We start from the raw sequence: 19,565 nt of genomic DNA on the forward strand, positions 1-19,565 counted from the left end.
GCATAATTATTCACCTCAACGAAATTCAATTTTGCCGGCAAATTTGGCGCAAACATCATGCAGATCCAGATCCAGAGGATTTAGGTCTTCATGTACCCATCCTTGGTACAGGAAGGCTCGTCGCTCCAAATGATCTTATTAAAAAAATCTGGATCTGCATGATGTTTTCGCCAAATTTGCCGGCAAAATTGAATTTCGTTGAGGTGAATAATTATGCGAGTAATATTTTCGCACTTAAACAATTGCCATTGTTCACTAAGTAATGCAATATCGAAGATTTCTTAACAGAATCGACAAACTGGATTTTGTCAGAAACGTACCCATTTGGATGAAAACAGCCATATCTTTTTTCTTTGAATAACTAATGACTTGTGTGATACCTCTTTGAAATCACTATAAAATAGAGAACATATTGGTGTAATGTGCAGCAGTAGCTCGGTACATTTTTTCTCCTCTACGATGGGCTAAACTTCATGAACAAAATAATCCACTAACAAAACTTCCAATGAAAATATTTCTCATAGCCCCCCTTTAGAATGTTCAGAGGATGTTTTTAATGTAAACGTTAAAATCATTCTTCAGCAATATTTTACTGAAAAAATAAACGAAAAAGATGTAAAATTGTACCAACCGTAAGGACAAAACCATTGAAAGGGGCAAAAATTCATTATTTTCAAAAAAAAAAAAATATCTCGAAAACGGTAAGACTTTTATATTGTGAATTTTGTCATAGCAGGTGGGTTATCCTTTGATCTACATTCTCCCTCGTTTTGACGTGGTCTTTACGGGACACCCTGTATAAGTCAGAATATCATAAAAACTAAGGAAACAATTAACCATTTGAAATCCCTTGGAGAAGACAACATAGCCTTCCCAATATTATTGTGGCTAACCCAAAAATCTCGTCGTGGGTAGCGAGCTCTACTGTCTGCGTTAAATCGGGACGCTCCGAGCTGTCAGTTACCTTCGTCGTCTCGACGCCGAGGATGCCGGTTCTAGCGTAACGGCGCAAGCAACGCCGTAACTTCTTGAACGCAGACCTTCTGAGCTTGAGCAGACTGGGCTTCTTTTTTTAGCTGGCGGTGACCCGCGATATCTATGGAGCAGGTGCCGATGTAAGGGCAGCGGCAGCGCCTCTAACGGCGTCAAATCCACATAGGAGGACTCGGTTACCAACATCCACTATTAGCGAGTCGGAACCGGACTGTTAATGTCCACCAGCCAGAAAGGCTGGGAGTGGTGCGAGAGAGTGTGTGCCCTTTGCGCCCTAACTCCAGAAACTCTGGTAAGGGGTTGACCAATGTTGACCTGACCGTGGGCAACAATTGAGAAGAGGTGGAAGGTGTTTAGATCGGGGCGACCGGCTGACCACAGCCGGACTATATTGAACCAGAGCATCCAGTGAGTATTCCCGTAGACCCCCCCGACTCAATTCCACAGCAAGCACCAGACGAAACCAACGTCTTTCCACCTAGTGGATCCAGCTTGATGCGGTAGAACGTTTTCCTAGAAATAACCCGAAGCCTAGCTTGAAAACGTTGCCGCACTAGAACGTTGGATTGTTGGAAAATTCCTCGCTTAATTTCTGGCCTGACCTCATGAAATATTGATCATGTGGTTTTGACTAAACGCCGACAGAAAGCACGCTACTATTTCGATACGAATGAGAATAGGTAATTGGAGTATTTTTGGTCCAATTGGCTCCATCGCTAGAATATCTCTGCGTTGCTTGTACAAGCCTAAACTTCAGGATAATCGATCGTTTCTATATCACGCTTGATACATGCTAGATGGAGGGAATTCAGCCTGTTTGGTTCAAAAGCCCGAAATACAGAGCGAACTCAAGGGCCGACACATAAACAGATAACACGTTCATTCATTACACTTTACACGTTATTACCTAATAATAACACGTCGGGTTACCCGAAATCCTAAAAATTGCGTAACGCCAATATCGAGCTTCGATATTATGTAGCCGAAAATAAACAGGAGTAGACAATTTTTTATGAATGTCTAGACGAGCGTTACTTTCGACCTTGGTCATTCAATAAATAGCCTCGTTATTCCTGATTTTTTTTTCGTATATAAATCTGAAAAATCACTGTCTGGTTTACTCGGCTACATATGAGCACACCACATGAGTAATACAACCATCGCTAGTCCAGTCCTGTCTCAATCGATGCTACGCTTCATCGAACATCAGACGCTCGGAAGAAATTGGAGGAATCTTGGGAAAACAATATTTTCGCTGATAAACGATCCACCAAGGAAAATTCGAGGGTAATTGATCTGAAATAGGTCGATATATCTCTGAGTAAATAAGAAGCTTGAATTTAGAGCGGTGAATTTCATATAATGAACTGGAAAATTAACCGAAACCAAAAGGGAATGGAAAAGTTGGAAGACTAATCTTTTTCAGTTACAACTGGAATTGACACAAATAAAATTGGAGAGCAGGCAAAACGCTATCTGCAGTTTGAGGGATTACAACTAATGATTAATCATAATTTTGGTTGATTGAACAACCATAATCGATTGTCCAAATAGGGAAGAATGAATCATCTATTTCTGACATAAAAGGGAAAATTGAGACAAAACGACGTTAGTTATGTCTCGGTACAGATGTAATGAGACATAATTTACGTCGTTTTAGGTATTTGTTCATACTGGGAAATGGTATTATCGATCGAAATGATTCCAAAGTTTGAAGCCACATGTGAAGGAAATAGAACCATTGATGATAGTATGACTAGAGTTCACAAACAATTATCCCATCGAAATTTCTACTTGTACGTGTCAATGATAAGCAAACAGTATATTCCGTATAAAATAACTGATAATTGAATGGTAGAGGAAAATATATGCTAAACTACCAATGAAATTTGCATAGTTTTCATTTTGATTAGAGTAGGATATTGAAACCGAATGAAAAACTCTACCAACACGATACAATGGTTTATTATATCCAGTTTCTCAGAGAACAATCCCACTGATTTGCGATGTGGTAAAATTTTATGGTGACCCTTAGTTTTCACCACTTTAAATTGATGGAAATTCGCAAACAGAGAAGATCAATACGGAATGGCAAACGATTACTCTAGCATTTTGTGCAGCGGCCAGCTTCCGACGGGAAAGAGGTGAATGACTTCCCTATAAGTAGGTTCAAGCCAGATTGTAAACAAGGGATCTCTTCATAAAAAGAGGTTTCCAATAGAAATGATATAATCTGAAAAGGTAATAATGCTTTCACAGTTTTCACAATTGAGCAATGATATTGATTAAACAATTCAACACTTTCTTAGCGTTGATGAAGCGCGTATTTTTTCATGATTGAATGGCATCAGTGGCGTACCTAAGGGGGGATAAGGATATGAATACTTTAATCCGCGAATTCATCAACCAGCGGTTATATCTACAATTATTATTTACATACGGGCTATAAATGCCAAATTGATGATAAACAATCGCGTAAAAATCAATGATATCCTGAAGTAAGAGCTCTGAACTACTCGAATTGAATCGGTGGCACCCCTAATAGCAATTTCTCCAATTTTTTGGGACCCTGAAGTATATAAAACATACCATATTATATCTTTTTATCCCTTTGTCGCAAAGAATCTCTTTGTCGGCATTCTGAATTCCATTACTTCCTGCCTCAACATTTTCACTCACAAAGATAGATCAGAAGGTTTGATATACTAGTGGAATAAATTAAAGGATCAAAATAAAATTCGAAATTTTAAGCGGTTTTTCAAATGGTTGTATTTTCGATAACAATGGTCGTATCTCAATTTGAAAAAAAGCTTTTTGAAGCTTGAAGTTTATAGTTCAGAGATTTCATGATGAAAACATTTTCCAAGCAACTTCTACCGCTCAATCCTAATGAATACAGTATCTAAAATTTCTGCGAAATTTTTTCAGTTTTCAATTTTGGCATACAGACTTGAAATATTTTTACAACTTAACCACTATATGGATGTGATAACTTGCTTATTCAGCTTCAATATCCTTTTTTCAAAATTTCGGTGCGAGCACATCTCGCTGAAATATTGAACTTTGAACTGAAGAGGACTTTTCTGTCTTTAACCATCAATGTCTCACCAATCAATGATTGTACAGATTAGTGATGTTTTGAAATCTTGAATGAATTCTCTACAAGAAGTAGCTTTTGGATTTTCTGAAAGAATTTATTTTCGTTCTCTACATTAATTTGAAAAGTTGATAAAAAAAAGGGGCTTTTGGAGGCTTTTTGTATAATCAAGCGCAGAATTGAAAATATCGGAAAAACCATCAATGTTGAGTATGCGTTTGACAGTTCAATATCACTACAAAAATCCCAAAGAATTTCAATTCAATCCATGGAGCGGTTTTTTTGTTTCATTCGATCGAATTTTCAAAAAATTAAAGGATCAAATTCTTTCCGAAAATCCAATAGCTACTTCTTGTAGAGAATGAATTCAAGATTTCAAAACATCCCTTAAATTTTCTGCGCAATCATTGATTGGTGAGATATTGATGGTTAAAGACAAAAAGGTCCTTTTCAATTCAAAGTTCGATGTGTCAGCGAGAAGTATTCGAATCAAAATTTTGAAAAAAAGGATATTGAAGCTGAATGAACAAGTTATCTCATCCATATAGTGGTTAAGTTGGAAAAAAAATTTCCAAGTCTGTATGTCAAAAATGAAAACTGAAAAAATTTCGTAGAAATTTTAGATACTGAATTCATTAAGACTGAGCGGTACACGTTGCTTGAAAAATTTCAAGATCATGAGATCTCTAAACTATAAACTTCAAGCTTCAAGAAATTTTTATTCAAATTGAGATACGACCATTGTTATCGAAAATACAGCCATTTGAAAAACCGCTAAAAACTTTGAATGCTATTTTGATCCTTTATTCCACTAGTGTATATTCTATCGATTGGTTTGTAGTGGATGACGTAGAATTTTTCTATTATATTCTCTATTATAACCCGTATTTAACTTTAAATGTGTGTTACATGATCTCAAAACTTATCAAAACCTTATTATGTACAAGAAAAACTTCTTGATAAGAAGAAAAACTGATGCAAGCGAATCTTCAAGTTTTTCACGTTCGAAATGTTTGAATACATCAGCTGACACTTTGACAGGTGACAATCAATCTCCAGAAATGTCGGTAAATTCAAAGGAGATTGGAAAGGAATAACCAATGTTTTTTTCGTTTATAACTCTTTATCCCCTCCCCCACTGTTTGGGTACGTCACTGAATGGCATAACCTACTGAAATAAAAAATGTCGAAAATAATTCACAGTGCTGCCATTATAACCATTTTAAAATGAATAATTCCTATGAGAAAACCCCTTTATATGAGTGTTATATTATTCGTTCTCTGAAAGTTTGTCATCCGAAATAATCAACTAAATTTAATTGGTTTTAGCTACACAGCAATTCTCCTAATTGAGAATTCGTAAGGGTTTATAAAATACACTCTCGGTGTGCAATTGTGTTGCATGAAATAACAAAAAAACAATGCTGCATAACTGCACATTTATTTCGTTTAACATCACATTGTTCAGAGATTTAGGTTTGGATCTTTATTTTTTTTTTCGAGCCATGGTATGAATTACTTTCCCAAGATGGTTAGTGATGGATTACTTCTCCACATTCTGTAGAAACGATCGATTAAATAATGGCCTTAATCGATTTCTAATCCATCACTTGATGGATGTTCTGATCTCCTGAATTTTTTATGTAATTAAATTGAGACCAGCTGACTCAAACCCTGATCTTTTTATGATTACAGTTGTAGCTTTGAACTGATAATCATTTGAAAGGATCCCAGGTTCAGATGCAGACAAATGAACTCAGTGACTTCTGGATTTGATTTGTTTTGTTGAGATCTATATTGTTTTGCTGGAAAATATTTCCTTACTGTTATAGGGATCTAACACTAACAGACCAATTGAAAAGACTCCGGTCTAACATAGTAAAACACATTTTTTTGACAAAATTCGATTTTATTATTCAACATAGCGATTATAGCGATCTTCCAACTTTTCGATACCATTTTTGTAGAACGATTTGTCTTTCGCTTCAAAATAGGCCTCAGTTTCAGCGATTACTTCTTCATTGACGCTAAATTTCTTTCCAGCGAGCATTCTTTTCTGGTCTGCGAACAGGAAAAAATCGCTGGGGGCCAGATCTGGCGAATACGGTGGGTGCAGAAGCAATTCGAAGCACTTTTGCCATTGTTTTCATTGATTTGTGACACGGCGCATTGTCTTGATGAAACAGCACTTTTTTTTTCTTCAAATGGGGCCGTTTTTTAAAGATTTCATCCTTCAAACGATCCAATAACGCTATATAATAATCGCTGTTCATGGTATAGCCCTTTGAGAGGTGATCAATGAATATTATACCTTGCGCATCCCAGGATACTGATGCCGTAACCTTGCCAGCTGACTGTTGTGTTTTTCCTCGCTTTGGATTCGGTTCATCGTGTGCAGTCCACTCTGCTGACTGTCGATTGGACTCCGGAGTGAAATGATGGAGCCACGTTTCATCCACTGTCACATATCGACGCGAAAATTCAGGTTTATTGCACTCAAACAGCTTCAAACACTGCTCAGAATCATTAACACGTTCTTGCTTTTGATCGATTCGATTGCGCTCGCACGGCACCCATTTTGCACACAGCTTTCTCATGTTAAAATATCCGTGAATGATATGATGTACACGTTCATATGATATCTTCACAATGTCTGCTTTCTCGATCAACTTCACTTTACGGTCATTCAAAGTTATTTTTTGAACTTTTTTGATTTGTTCATCGGTGACAGCCTCTTTTGGGAGTCCGCTGCGTTCGCCGTCTTCTGTGCTCATTTCACCACGTTTAAACTTAGCATACCAATCAATGATGGTTGATTTTCCTGGTGCAGACCCCGGAAACTCTTCATCAAGCCAAGATTTTGCTTCAACTGTAATTTTTGCCTTCAAGAAGCAATATTTTATCAGCACACGAAATTATTTATGTATCGTTTGAAGGTTGGTACTGACTAAAAATCATATGGATTTAATACTATCACAGTCATTTGTGCATCAGACCGGAACTTTTCAATTGGCCTAATTTTCCAAATTTCAGTTGGATCAGAAGGGTATTTCTTCAATTCTCGAGTAGCTGAAAATTCATAGGGTAAAACTCCGGAACCACCAGAAAAATTGTATCTAACCGAGATATTCGGACCCCAAACCTATATCCTGATAATTTCAAGTCTCTGACACATTTCTTTCTATAGTTAACATGTATATGAGGGCCGGACAGTCATTATTGGTTTTGACCTCGAATTCTTTATCAGCGTATCGAACCGAATCATTTGAGATCATTCTCACCAAAATGAGCTGCTGTTTACTTAATAAAAACGCGCAAAATGTATTTGGATATGGTGAAAAATATCAATATATCGAGTCGAACAGAATGCACATCACATCAAATTCAATGAGGTAAGTTCAAGACATTTGACCCTTTTTTTTCGGTTTTATTCTTCGAGATGTTCCTAATAACTGAAATTTCACAGCTTCTCAGATAATTCTGAATATGAAATAAAGAAAATCCAGAAATCTCACCTCCTGCAGTTAAAACCACGCAGAATAAATTGTAGTCGAAAGAATTTCCATCTCGAAGATATTCAAGGGTTGATATAAGTGTCGATTTGTTGTTTCCCGGAAAATAATTAGATGCAGCTACCCTTATTTCCTTTTCCAAATTGATTCCCGAGCGATACTTTCATTTTATCACGTCAAAGTACGGAAAATCAAGCACAAAACAAAAAGGAAGTAGCAAATAGGATTAGAAGTTTCTGAGCGAGAGCTGGTTTAATCTTTTAGTGATAACAAAAAAAAAACGCCGAGCAGAAACTCAAAAGGTAGGTAGTTGATTTTGCATGCAACATTTTCATATTTGATAACTTAAACTTTGCGCTTAACCCTGAAAAATTGCCGGCAGTGAATAATTTAGATGGTTTGGAAAGGAATCTAATAAAAAAAAGTAGAACTGATCATGACGGAATTTCGCTTTACAACCTAGTCTATATTTAAGTTTGAGCTTCCAATAGTTGTCATTATACAGGTACTGGAGACAATTCATTGAAGGAAAACATTTTCCATTCAAATTTCTATGTTTGGGACGCAATCCTTTTTATAAACATTTACGAATTTCTTGAAAATCAACTTCTTGTCATGAACTCGACACCACACAAAAAATCCATTCTTATATCTTGCAGTTTGCAGTACAGATCAGAAAAACTTGATTAATTCCAATTTTTTATGTTGAAGGTACGTAACAGAATTTTTGTATATCTGATTCTATGGATATACTTTATTTACCTCTACACAAGGTTTCAGTGAAATCTGATAGATAGATTTTGAAAATTAAAATTATAGGAACATTTTTTTGAATCTCCCAATAATACTACCCTCACGGAATTTTTGTACGAAAATTTGTTTCACTATTATAAAACTAATTTCCAAATTTCAATTTGATCTGATGGATTCTTGCCAATGATTGAGAATACTCCAATCATTTAAGTACATTCTTGGCTAAGAATTCAAAAATTGCAGATAAACATTCAATGATAAATTCTCAATTAATTCTTAAATAAATTGTAATAATGACGAACTTTGGTGTAAACTGGAATGCTCAAATAGTTCAACAATCAAGTTCAACTCTATTTTTAGTTGAGACATCCTGTAGTGACCAAACCAGTAATTCACAGAAGGCAAAAACGAGTTTTATTCAAATTTTCACACGTTCGTTTATATTTAGTCAATTAAATTTTTTACAGGGAGAGGAAGTGATAAGTTGTCCTCGGAATGATATTTTTAGTGTTGGACATCAATTGGGACAGAACAGATGTTTGCAAATGTAGGTCATTTGTTCAATGATGATAGCTGGTAAGACCTTGGAATAATCATTCGGAAGATCAGCGCCGAACATATCGTTCTATTATTTCTTCACAATGTCTGCAATTTTTCATTTTGAACCAAAAATGGTTGCAAACGATAAGGTTCGACTGATGACGAATCGTTCCATAAATTCGATTCTGTCTGTCCGTATACTCGAATCTAAATTGAAATTTTTATTTCTCGATGAGATGATCACAATTGGCCACCGAGATCTTGTGATTTAACACCTTTCGACTGTTTTCTTTGGAGCCACGTGACGATGAGGTCTATGCCAATGCTCCACAAACAATGGATTAGTTTTCATTTTTTTGTTAAGGATTAATTCTAAAAATGTAGGTAAAATGAAACAAAAATGTGGAAGAATCATTGAAATATCTCTAGAAATGAAAAAGTTATGTGACTTTGAAGTTGCGCTTGGAAGAATAATTTCATAGTACGTGTAAGTGGCGTGACGTCACACACTGGTATTCGCAGAGTGCTTACGAATTCATTGGTGTACAATCACTTGTGCCGTTCGTGTCGTGTTTCGTTCGTTACACGATGGCTGAAATAACTTTCTATATACATGCATATAAATTACTTTTTTCTCTTTTCACTTTTTACTCCTCACATAAATATGTTTTGCCATTGATAGACTTCAACAACCAGTACTCAACTACAAACTGTTTATGAAACGTTTTTTAAATAAATCATCGTTATAAGTTGAACCCTGATGAAGCAAACTCAAAAGTAGATACTTACTTGAAAAGTTTAACTCCTTTTATTTCAGCACTGACATAAGATGGATTTGAAGAAAAAAACTCCATCACTGCGAATATATCTATTTTAGGCAAATTGTCACTTTGTCCTTTCACGAAGCCTTCTTCCATTATGGTGACATAAAAACAAAACTCGAGTTATAACTACACTGTACAACCACAAACGGCGCGAGAGCCTTGGCGCGGCTAAGTAATTTATGGTGTAGCGATCACAGGCAAGTGCCGCGACGTCACAGACCAAAGACGTTCCGCGCTAAAATACGTAAATTTAAATAATCAATTTCTCAGTCATTTATTGATGGATTTTCAAAATTTTTTCACTGATTTATCAGTTTTGCTCTAGATTTTAATTCTATCGTGTCAAATATAGTATTATCAACATCACTAAACTAGTCCATTCAAGACCTTGAAGATTCGTGAAGTTATCGAGAACATACAGCCGCAAATGTGCGGCTGGAAATTCATAAAATGAATATGGTGCTGCAACCGTAGCCGTGACAGCCATTTGGCTGATATCAGTTTCCATCGTTAATGGCACCTTTCTCTGCAATGAAATAAACATCCATGGATTTCTCCTTTTTTATATCAAAATGTTCAAAATGAAAACCCTTTATACAATTGTTTTTTAGAAGGAAATAAATGGAAATTCATACCTCTGATACCATTTGAGTTTGGACTGTGCGGTAAAAAATAATATGTCTAGTACAATTGTGGCAATACATATTTCGAATATTATGGGTCTATGAAGTCAATATTCATGAATCATTCAAAATTTGATTCCTTTTATGTTTGCTTTTATTATTTATGGATTTTACAAATTCCAAAACGAAAACTGATTGAAAACTGTTTTAGCATGTCCGATATCAAAAGATTATTATTGGAAATGGCACTTCAAAGGCAATCGAAAGGGGAGCTGATGTTGATAGGTATTTTCGATATTTGCGGTGTTTTGTATATACCCGTTCTGGATGTTTGGACGGCCAGGTTTTCCATAGTTACCACAAAAATAATAATATCAAACGAGCGATATGCGCGAGCGTTCGAGAGTGAAAATTTATTGGAAAGACCTTATTTGTGAGAAGAAAACTAATTGATATGTTTTTGATCGGATTTCTGCTAAACCTTCTACCAATCTTGAAAAAAACACTTTACTCCCTTGATCAGATTATGGCAGAGTTTTTCATCTTTCCAAAACTTAGACTATTATTTCAAACTGGGCGATAGAAGACATAAGAAAGAATTGGCCAGAAATGTAGTCGAATTCTGAAAATATTCAAATAGAAAAGAAATACTTTCGATAATTGCTGAATAAAAATTGGTCAATAATCATAAAATAGTATTTACACCGATTGTGCTTGATATGATATTCTTTACCACAAATTCTTGCTTCAATAACAGGCCTATTGAAAAGTCCCCAGTCTACCATAGTAAAACACATATTTTTGGTAAGATTCGATTTTATTATTCAATATATGGAGTTGCCTTCGAGGGCGATACAGCGATTATAGCGATCTCAGTTTCGTCGATTACTTCTTCATTGGCGCTAAATTCCTTTCCAGCGAGCATTCTTTTGAGGTCTGAGAACAGAAAAAGGTCGCTGGAGGCCACATCTGGCGAATACGGTGGATGCAAAAGCGATTCGAAGCCCAATTCATGCAATATTGCCATTGTTTTCATTGATTTGTGACAAGGTGCATTGTCTTGATGAAACAGCGCCTTTTTTTCTTTAAATCCTTTAAAGGATCCAATAACGCTATATAATAATCGCTGTTGATGGTCTTGCAATTTTGGAGGTAATTAATAAATATTATACCTTGCGCATCCCAGAATACAGAGGCCATAACCTTGCCAGCTGACTGTTGTGTTTTTCCTCGCTTTGGATTCGGTTCATCGTGTGCAGTCCACTCTGCTGACTATCGATAGGACTCCGGAGTGAAATGATGGAGCCATGTTTCATCCATTGTCACATATCGACGCAAAAATTCAGGTTTATTGCATTCAAACAGCTTCAAACACTGCTCAGAATCATTGAGACGTTGTTGATTTGTATCAATTGTGAGCTCGCGCGGCACCCATTTTGCACACAGCTTTCTCATGGACAAATATTCGTGAATGATATGATGCACACGTTCAGGTGATATCTTCACAATGTCTGTTATCTCGATCAACTTCACTTTACGGTCATTCGAAATAATTTTGAGAACTTTTTTGATTTTTTCGTCGGTGACAGCCTCTTTTGGGCGTCCACTGCGTTCGCCGTCTTTGGTGCTCATTTCACCACGTTTAAATTTAGCATACCAACAATGATGGATGATTTTCCTGGTGCATACCCCGGAAACTCTTCATCAAGCCAAGATTTTGCTTCAACTGTATTATTTCCCTCCAAAAAGCAATATTTTGTCAGCACACTAAATTATTATTTTTTTTCATGTTTTTTCAATTAACAAAAGTAGCTACACTCACAACGCAATATCTCACAAAATAATGGTCGGACTGATGTGACATTTTGATACGTATCGTTTGAAGGTTGGTACTAACTAAAAATCATATGGATTTAATACTAGCCCCACTATCTGTGCATCAGACCGGGGACTTTTCAATTGACCTAATAGTTTCTGAGTTATAAATATTTCCTAGTTCTTTACTGAATCTATCTCATTTGGAGTCTAGTTCCAACAATAAGTTTTTGAAGCCCTGGTACTACAATGCTTGGCGAATACCAGGTGGCCCAAAGTTCGATTCTGAAGAGATAGAATATTTTTGTTGTCTGATAAATCGCTTTCTCTTGAAAACTCATCGAACATGGAATATTCTTCGAGATAGAAATTTCGTAAATTTGATCCTTTCTGTTATTTTATTGAAATATTGAGTGATTCTTCTGAATTCACCATCCTATCAATTTTTCTAGAGTCATATATGATTTAACAAAGAATTCACGAGAGAAATTTCAAACAAAGCACCTTCTATCCTTTAATCTGGCCTAAATGATAAACTCAATTGTTCCGAGCATAACTAGAATATTGTTGAGATGAGTTTTTTACTGATCTGACGTGAGATTGAGGTGACTTGGTACGATAACCGCAATCTGAGCTTGCTGGTATTATTTTTAGCACCACAAGGAACAACTGGCCCGAAGCACGTGTGCGTCTTAAAATTCTCCTTCATTTACTTCTGTCTGTATATTCTAGATCGAAAATGAAATGATTCATCTTCTATTTGGAATGAGAACAGTATGATGTAAATTGCGATAGTTTGGTGTCTGGAAATAAAGGCTGTACGAGACTAGAGAAAATAAATCCGTTGGGACTATGCAATACGGGACTTGTACAAATATACAAATACAATTTGTTGCGCGAGATCTATGACTCAGTATTGATAGATCCAATGAATGATTCAGTATAGACTATAGGTAGTAAATTAGTAAATAAACAGCATCATCAACAATTCTGGTTAAGTTTTTCTGTCGTGTTATAGTGTGTACTATCCTATGTTTTAGTTTAATACTTAGTTTGAATTTTGAGTGACCTTCAGTTCTGCAGTTGCCAACATTTTTGTTGAAACATCAATAACGTGAATATAGAAAATAAAATTTCATCCGAAGCTTCTGAGATCTCAGAAGAATTCTTTGTCAATACCATTGTAATCATTGTGTCTCAGTTAAAAATCAATTCATGAAATGTTTGAAAGAAAATATTGTCCTCATAGATCATCGGTCAGGTTTTGGAGCTGAACATTCTTGTGAAAGTACGATTGTTGATGTTTGTCATGGTTAAAAAGGGTAGACAAAAAAAATCTTGTTCTGGCAGCTTTCATTGGTTTCGAAAGGGCTTTCGAGACAATTGTTTAGAAACCTGTTATCAACAAGGGTAAAAAAATGGAAATGAGGGTATTTTTTTAACATGGTTCACATCATATTTAACAGAAAGGTCACAAAAAGTGGAATTCAAACATGGGGTGTCTTCTGGTGAAAAAACTGTACATGGTGTACCTCAGGGAACAGCGTTAGGGCCTATATTGTTTTTAATTTATTTGAATGATTTGACAAAATCTTAGAATTTGTAAATCGAGACTATTAGCTGATGATACTATGCTTCAAATAGTTGGCAACGAAAAATTCAATGAATTTAATAAATAAAGTTACATGATTTTTGGGAAGGGGTATACATTAAGATTTTTAAACAAATAAACAGTAATAATCAAAGTTGATAATAGGTATTATAGAAACTTCACTCGATCAAATATCTGGGAACTATAGTCCGTGAAAATATGAATTTTGAACTTCATATCGATCATTTGACGAAAAAAAAACGCACAAAAGATTTAGACATCTCAAGGACATGAAAACAATATATCTTTTATTTAAATCAGTTGTTTTACCACGTTTAGATTATTGTACGTATCTCTTATTCAATTTGAAATCGAATGTCATCAGTGGACTACAAACAGGTTAATCTTAGAATCACTAAATTTGATGACTGTCAGACAAAGAATCTATTTCAAAAAGTTGGATCTCATACAAAATTGAACATAAGATGTTAACAGTTTATTTACCTGAGTGGATTAGGTATGTTTCTGAGGTTCATCACTATAATACCAGAAATCAAAATAGTTTTTGGTGATACTTGTCGAGTATTTTGCAACGAAAAATGAAATAATATAACTTGATTAAAATTTGAATTTTTTTTTTGTAGTTTTAATAGGTGAATTGAACTTTAACGATTTTATTCCTAGAATTTTATCTGTTAGTTTTTGAATTCACCTTTTTTTCAAACCCCCTCCGAAATTTTTACAGTTTACATTTTTCATGAAAAATTATTCTGAATAAAAAATTTCTTGATACGATAATCAGATTATAAGGTGAAGAAATAATAAACGATATACTATAAACTTTGCAGTGTGTAGAAAGTTTGTGCACACCTAAAATGTAAATTGTTAACATTTTTGGTTTGATTTCGATTATTTCCTGTTAAACCATGGCAAAAGTATGAAACCAGTAATCAACTAAATTTGACATACTCGTATCTATAAACAGTCATCTGCTATTCTCATCAATATTTTAATACTGATAGTCGATGATATGACGACAAAAAGAATAATGAACTTGGTTAACTATGTCATCTTTTCGCTCGACCTCGGTATATAATCATTATTTGTTGAACGTTTTCTTATCTAGGTTATATTAACGATGTTGTTCTTGTGAATTCTTGCGAATATTGAATGAGATCTATAAAGTTGGAAAGTATTAAGTGTACAACTGTAGTCCATAGCTCCATTTCAATACTTCACCGAAAAGCTATTGCCAAGCATTACGTCAATAATGATTCATGTATCGAAAGGAGACTTTCCTTGTAAAACAGATAGGAGCCAATGAGTTCATGATAGTATTGGTCTCAATATATTTAATTGGTGAAATATATATGGTGTGAATTGAGAAATTCCCAAGCAATTATCGAACTTAAGGACTTACATTTTTTTATGGATTTTCAACAGCCTGTATCTTTTCAATCGAGCCGAATCGGAAAATAAAAATATATGTACAAGTCAATGATTCACATTGTATTCTTCTGCATCTTGATGAGTTCTTTCAATCTACTACCAAGTATAATATAGTAGTTCGATTAAATTATTTTTTTTCATGAATTGGTTATACAAAGATGAAATTATCTAGGAGTATTCTGCATTTCATTTCATTATTTATCAAGATCAGATGTACAACTACTCACATTCTAAACAGTCTTGAGCAATTAATTATGGTTTTGGTACATTATTTTGATAAAAATTTGAAATTATTCAAAGAAAACATCGATCTCGTACCACATCTATTTTCCTAGCTAAAAAGGATTTGCATACACAGAGACACGAAAGTAAAGTTGTTCAAGATATTCTAAAATTCATTAGAAATTTTTAAATCGGAAAACTTTTTTTTTTATATCAGAGCTTCGTCAATCTCCAGCAAAATATATTCTATGAAAACTTGTTGATAAACGATCAAATAATTGAAAACATATGTTTCTACAATGATACAGAATAAAATATGTTGAATTTATTATAATTATTTTGATATTGAATGAATGAAAGAGAAGTTTATTCATAAATCTAAAAATTTGTCTGACAACAAATAAATACCACTTGAATAATATTGGCCAATTTTAGGCTGGGCCTGTGTTTTGGACAATATTCGATTCCTTACTATCATATCACTGAAACATTTCACTTTCTAATATTGACATAAGACCGAAATGAAAAAATGTTATGTTCAACGATTAAATATTAAAAAGAACTGTGTAAAATTAGCAATAGACCATTCATATCTTGGAAACTTATTAGGAAACAGTATTTTACTAAGTATAAACTCCATTATTGAGTATAAAAAAATTAATACTAAATAAGAAAATAATACATTATCAACGAAAGAGATTAAGTTGAATGATTATTATTTATTATTGAACACAAATGAACTTTCTATCAACACCCTCTGGAATCATAATGTTTACAAGTTGTAAACTTGATTCTCCGATATTTACCAAAGCTAATCTGAATCTTAAATTCATCCTTTTCTGGATTGCCTATACTTCGCTTACCTTGAGACAACTTATCTCTGACCAACCTGCTCTTCTTTGCTTTTCAATGGCCAGTCATTTTCAGTGTTGCATGATCTTCTGATATTATCCCGCATTTACTGTTTTTGATGAGATTTCTCATACGCGTCGGCGCATCAGTCTGATGTCTTAGATTCTGGTCTATTGATCAGTTATTTGAATATTTGAATATAATGCACGTTATAATTTGTGATAAAATATTCACGGAAGAATATATTATAAATTCCTCTAAATTTCGATATTTACTGTGCTGTGCTGTTCTGTTTGGATTCTTATTAGAGTGGCTCGAATATTGCAGACTTTTTGTCAGGAATAATGGGCTTAATATTTGCCATGGGAGGTGAAAAATGTGAATATACTGAACTGAATGCAGAGAAAGTCGGCTCAAGCTCAAAGGCTTTGTAGCTTAGATCTTGGATCTCCCTATCTCCCATTTTATTTTCTCCATAACAAAGTGATCTCATAATGCGATCTAGTATAGAAAGGATAATGAATTTTTCGCTTTATACGAGCTCACAATCGAGAAAATCCTGGGAATTTTCCGTGAAATAGGATTACCAAGGGGATTAATTCATTCAATGCAAAGACAAACTTTTATCTGCGTCGCTTATGGCGTATGACGTACGTCATTCCCTGCTCTAATTGACGTAACAGACGACTGGCATTTTTCCAGACCGAATTTGATCCATATCACAACCGGTGTTAGGCAGAAAATTCATCTATCGAATTTCTCCGTCGATTTTATTTCCTCCAGTGTGTGCAAAGATTAGACCAATTGGTCACCCCTTGGTATGTACACATGTTCAAGAAGTACACAAAGTAGGAGAACGACAGGGGTTCAGCGAAGAAGTTGTTTGCGACCCATTGTACCCATATCAGGATTTGATGGGTTGCGCTCTTGCAGTCCATGGGTAGGCCTATCGGTTATGGGGCCAGCTTGTTGAATGGAGCGGTTTACGGCGTTCGCGGGAAGTTACCGACGCAGCGGCAACAGCGCAGGAAGTTCAATTCCGACATTCCTAACTTTCAACGTTCAACGTTTCAAGTCCAAAGGAGTTCCAACGCATGACCTGACAGCAGCTGCTCAGGCGTTCGCGACTATCAGTTCAGTACTAGCAGTTTCGTTTATTTATTCAGTTTCTACATTTTAAGCAAGTTGATTGTGCGAATCGCGTGTGGCCGAGTCTCATTTTGAGGTTAACTTATACGCCAACCGAGAAAAAAAACTTTTGTGGTTTTGTTGTGATACATTCGTGTCCGAAATAAAGGTATGTACATTTTCTCAAGTTTTCCAAGCGGAAAACTTATAAACCGCCAGTGATTTTTGTTTGAGGTTAGATGTATGTGTGAATTCGTCGACATGAGCTGTGTTGCTAATGCTCCTTCCAACATTTCGCTAAATCGGAGTTGAAAAAAATGATCTCTCGTTTGTTACATGTGACGTCATTCCCATTCTCAATATCTACGTAATATCTCAACAATTGTGGGTGTAAACTTGTTCCATTCAAAGATAGCTAATCCCTGAAATAGAACCTCTCGTTTCATACCAGAAATTTCTGTAAATTTTTCCCTAGACGAATTATACAACTTTACCTACATATATCCTGTATCAACTGATTTATTTTTAGAATAGTTATTAGAAAGTCTGGGATTTGACATGTAGATTAGTTGTTTGTTCAACATCCACAAAACTACCTACAAAAATTTTATACAAATGGAACTCCGCTTATGAAATAATAATATATTAATTAACATTCGACGTGTTCTCAAAATATGCCTTCGAAAGAAATCATTCTTGGATATTGAAAACTTGGAATTCATTTCGCCTTCAATTATAACAACACATTTTCAACTCAAGAAAACAAATAAGCAAATCACAACAAACTTTTCGTAAACAATAAATGAATACTACGAATATGTATCGGCAAGAAAATTGTTGAAAAAATTTTGTTAGTAACGAAGAAAATCTAGATAGGTACCGTTATCAAGCAATAGGTAAATAATTTCTATTCTTATAACTTCAAGATTCAACAATTCAAAAAACCCATTCCATTCCAAAAATAAAATTGGAAATTATTTTCCTTGGATATTATACATAGGTAGGTATTTGTTGTTCTTTTTTTCCTTGAAAAATTCCTAAAACTGAGGAAAACGTTCGCATAAAAAGGAAACTAATATCTGTAATGATATTTTGTTTTTAATGAGAGGATATGAGGAGTGGTTTCCATTATGTTTAACTCCTAAAGTAATTGTAGCTCCTGACGTAGATATAAACAATTAATTTTGATTACCTACATAGTCTTCTTACAAAAAAATGTTGATAGGATGATGGTTACGATTTGAATTTCTATCTTAGCAAAATAAGCTATTAATATATTTCTACACAGAAAAAATTTTCATAATTCTTCATATTCGAGATTGTTTGCTGATCCTAATTTTGAACATCAAAAACTCTAGTTGACATCCTGAAATTTACGATCTCTTCGAATTTCGAAATTGACTCACTGACAAATTTTTTTGAGTCACTTGAAAGTATTTATTTTTGGAGTAAACGGAAAAATTGAAAATACTGAGAAATTCACATAATTAGTAACTTCTGAAGAGAATAGGAAAATTAATTTTATTCATCATTATTAATTCAAGCTTCATTTCTGAAAAAAATGATGTACGATTCAGTATTCAATTACGAAGTTCATTCAATATTCCACTATCTGGTTTCAATTTTCCTCTGAAAGGATTATTCAGGAGACATTTAGGTGTCTCTTCAATTTATTCAATCAAATATCCCCTCTATTCAAGAACCCTTCAAATCTAGATAGCCGTGCTATTGATATATCCTATCAAAATTGTTTTACTATCAGTTATACAGATCCCATTTCGAGGAACCTTTTATGTAGAATTTTCCAACCTCTACGTGCGTTTTCACTTTTTAAACTCTTCACTATGTGAAGGTAATAGGATTATCTGCGATTTTATTTTGAATTCTGTTCTTGCCGAGTGTTCGACTACATAACGGTACTTATTTTTTCCTGTAGATAATGGAAATCGTTTTGTATTTATATTTCAGGGCATAAAGAAGACGAATAAGAAATTGTTTAATTTTCCTCCATATCATAAAATATTTCCATTATATTTTAATGAATATTGTTCTGCCTAGGGGTAATTTTTTTCGCATTTTATATTCAGACTTTTATGACTACTGAATGTACTCAATTACATTATATGATTTTATAAGGGTGTTTTTTCCATGTTTAGACATTGAATT

The 19,565-nt window shown here is 34.5% G+C and overlaps 1 protein-coding gene across 11 annotated transcripts in view; it reads left to right on the forward strand.

Moving 5' to 3' along the window:
- Positions 1–1,189: 1,189 nt before the first annotated feature.
- LOC123685697 (plasma membrane calcium-transporting ATPase 2) overlaps positions 1,190–19,565 on the forward strand; it is a 105,404-nt gene continuing 87,028 nt past the window's right edge. For 10 of the 11 annotated variants that reach the window (XM_045625501.1, XM_045625503.1, XM_045625504.1 and 7 more), the window contains exon 1: positions 17,149–17,568. The gene's annotated coding sequence lies outside the window, so the exon portion shown is untranslated. Of the gene's footprint in view, positions 1,402–17,148; positions 17,569–19,565 lie in introns of those variants that run through there. The other variant, XM_045625502.1, reaches the window with a different exon arrangement.

This window comes from Harmonia axyridis, chromosome X (genome assembly GCF_914767665.1).
Source record: "Harmonia axyridis chromosome X, icHarAxyr1.1, whole genome shotgun sequence".
Taxonomy (NCBI): Eukaryota; Metazoa; Arthropoda; class Insecta; order Coleoptera; family Coccinellidae; genus Harmonia; species Harmonia axyridis.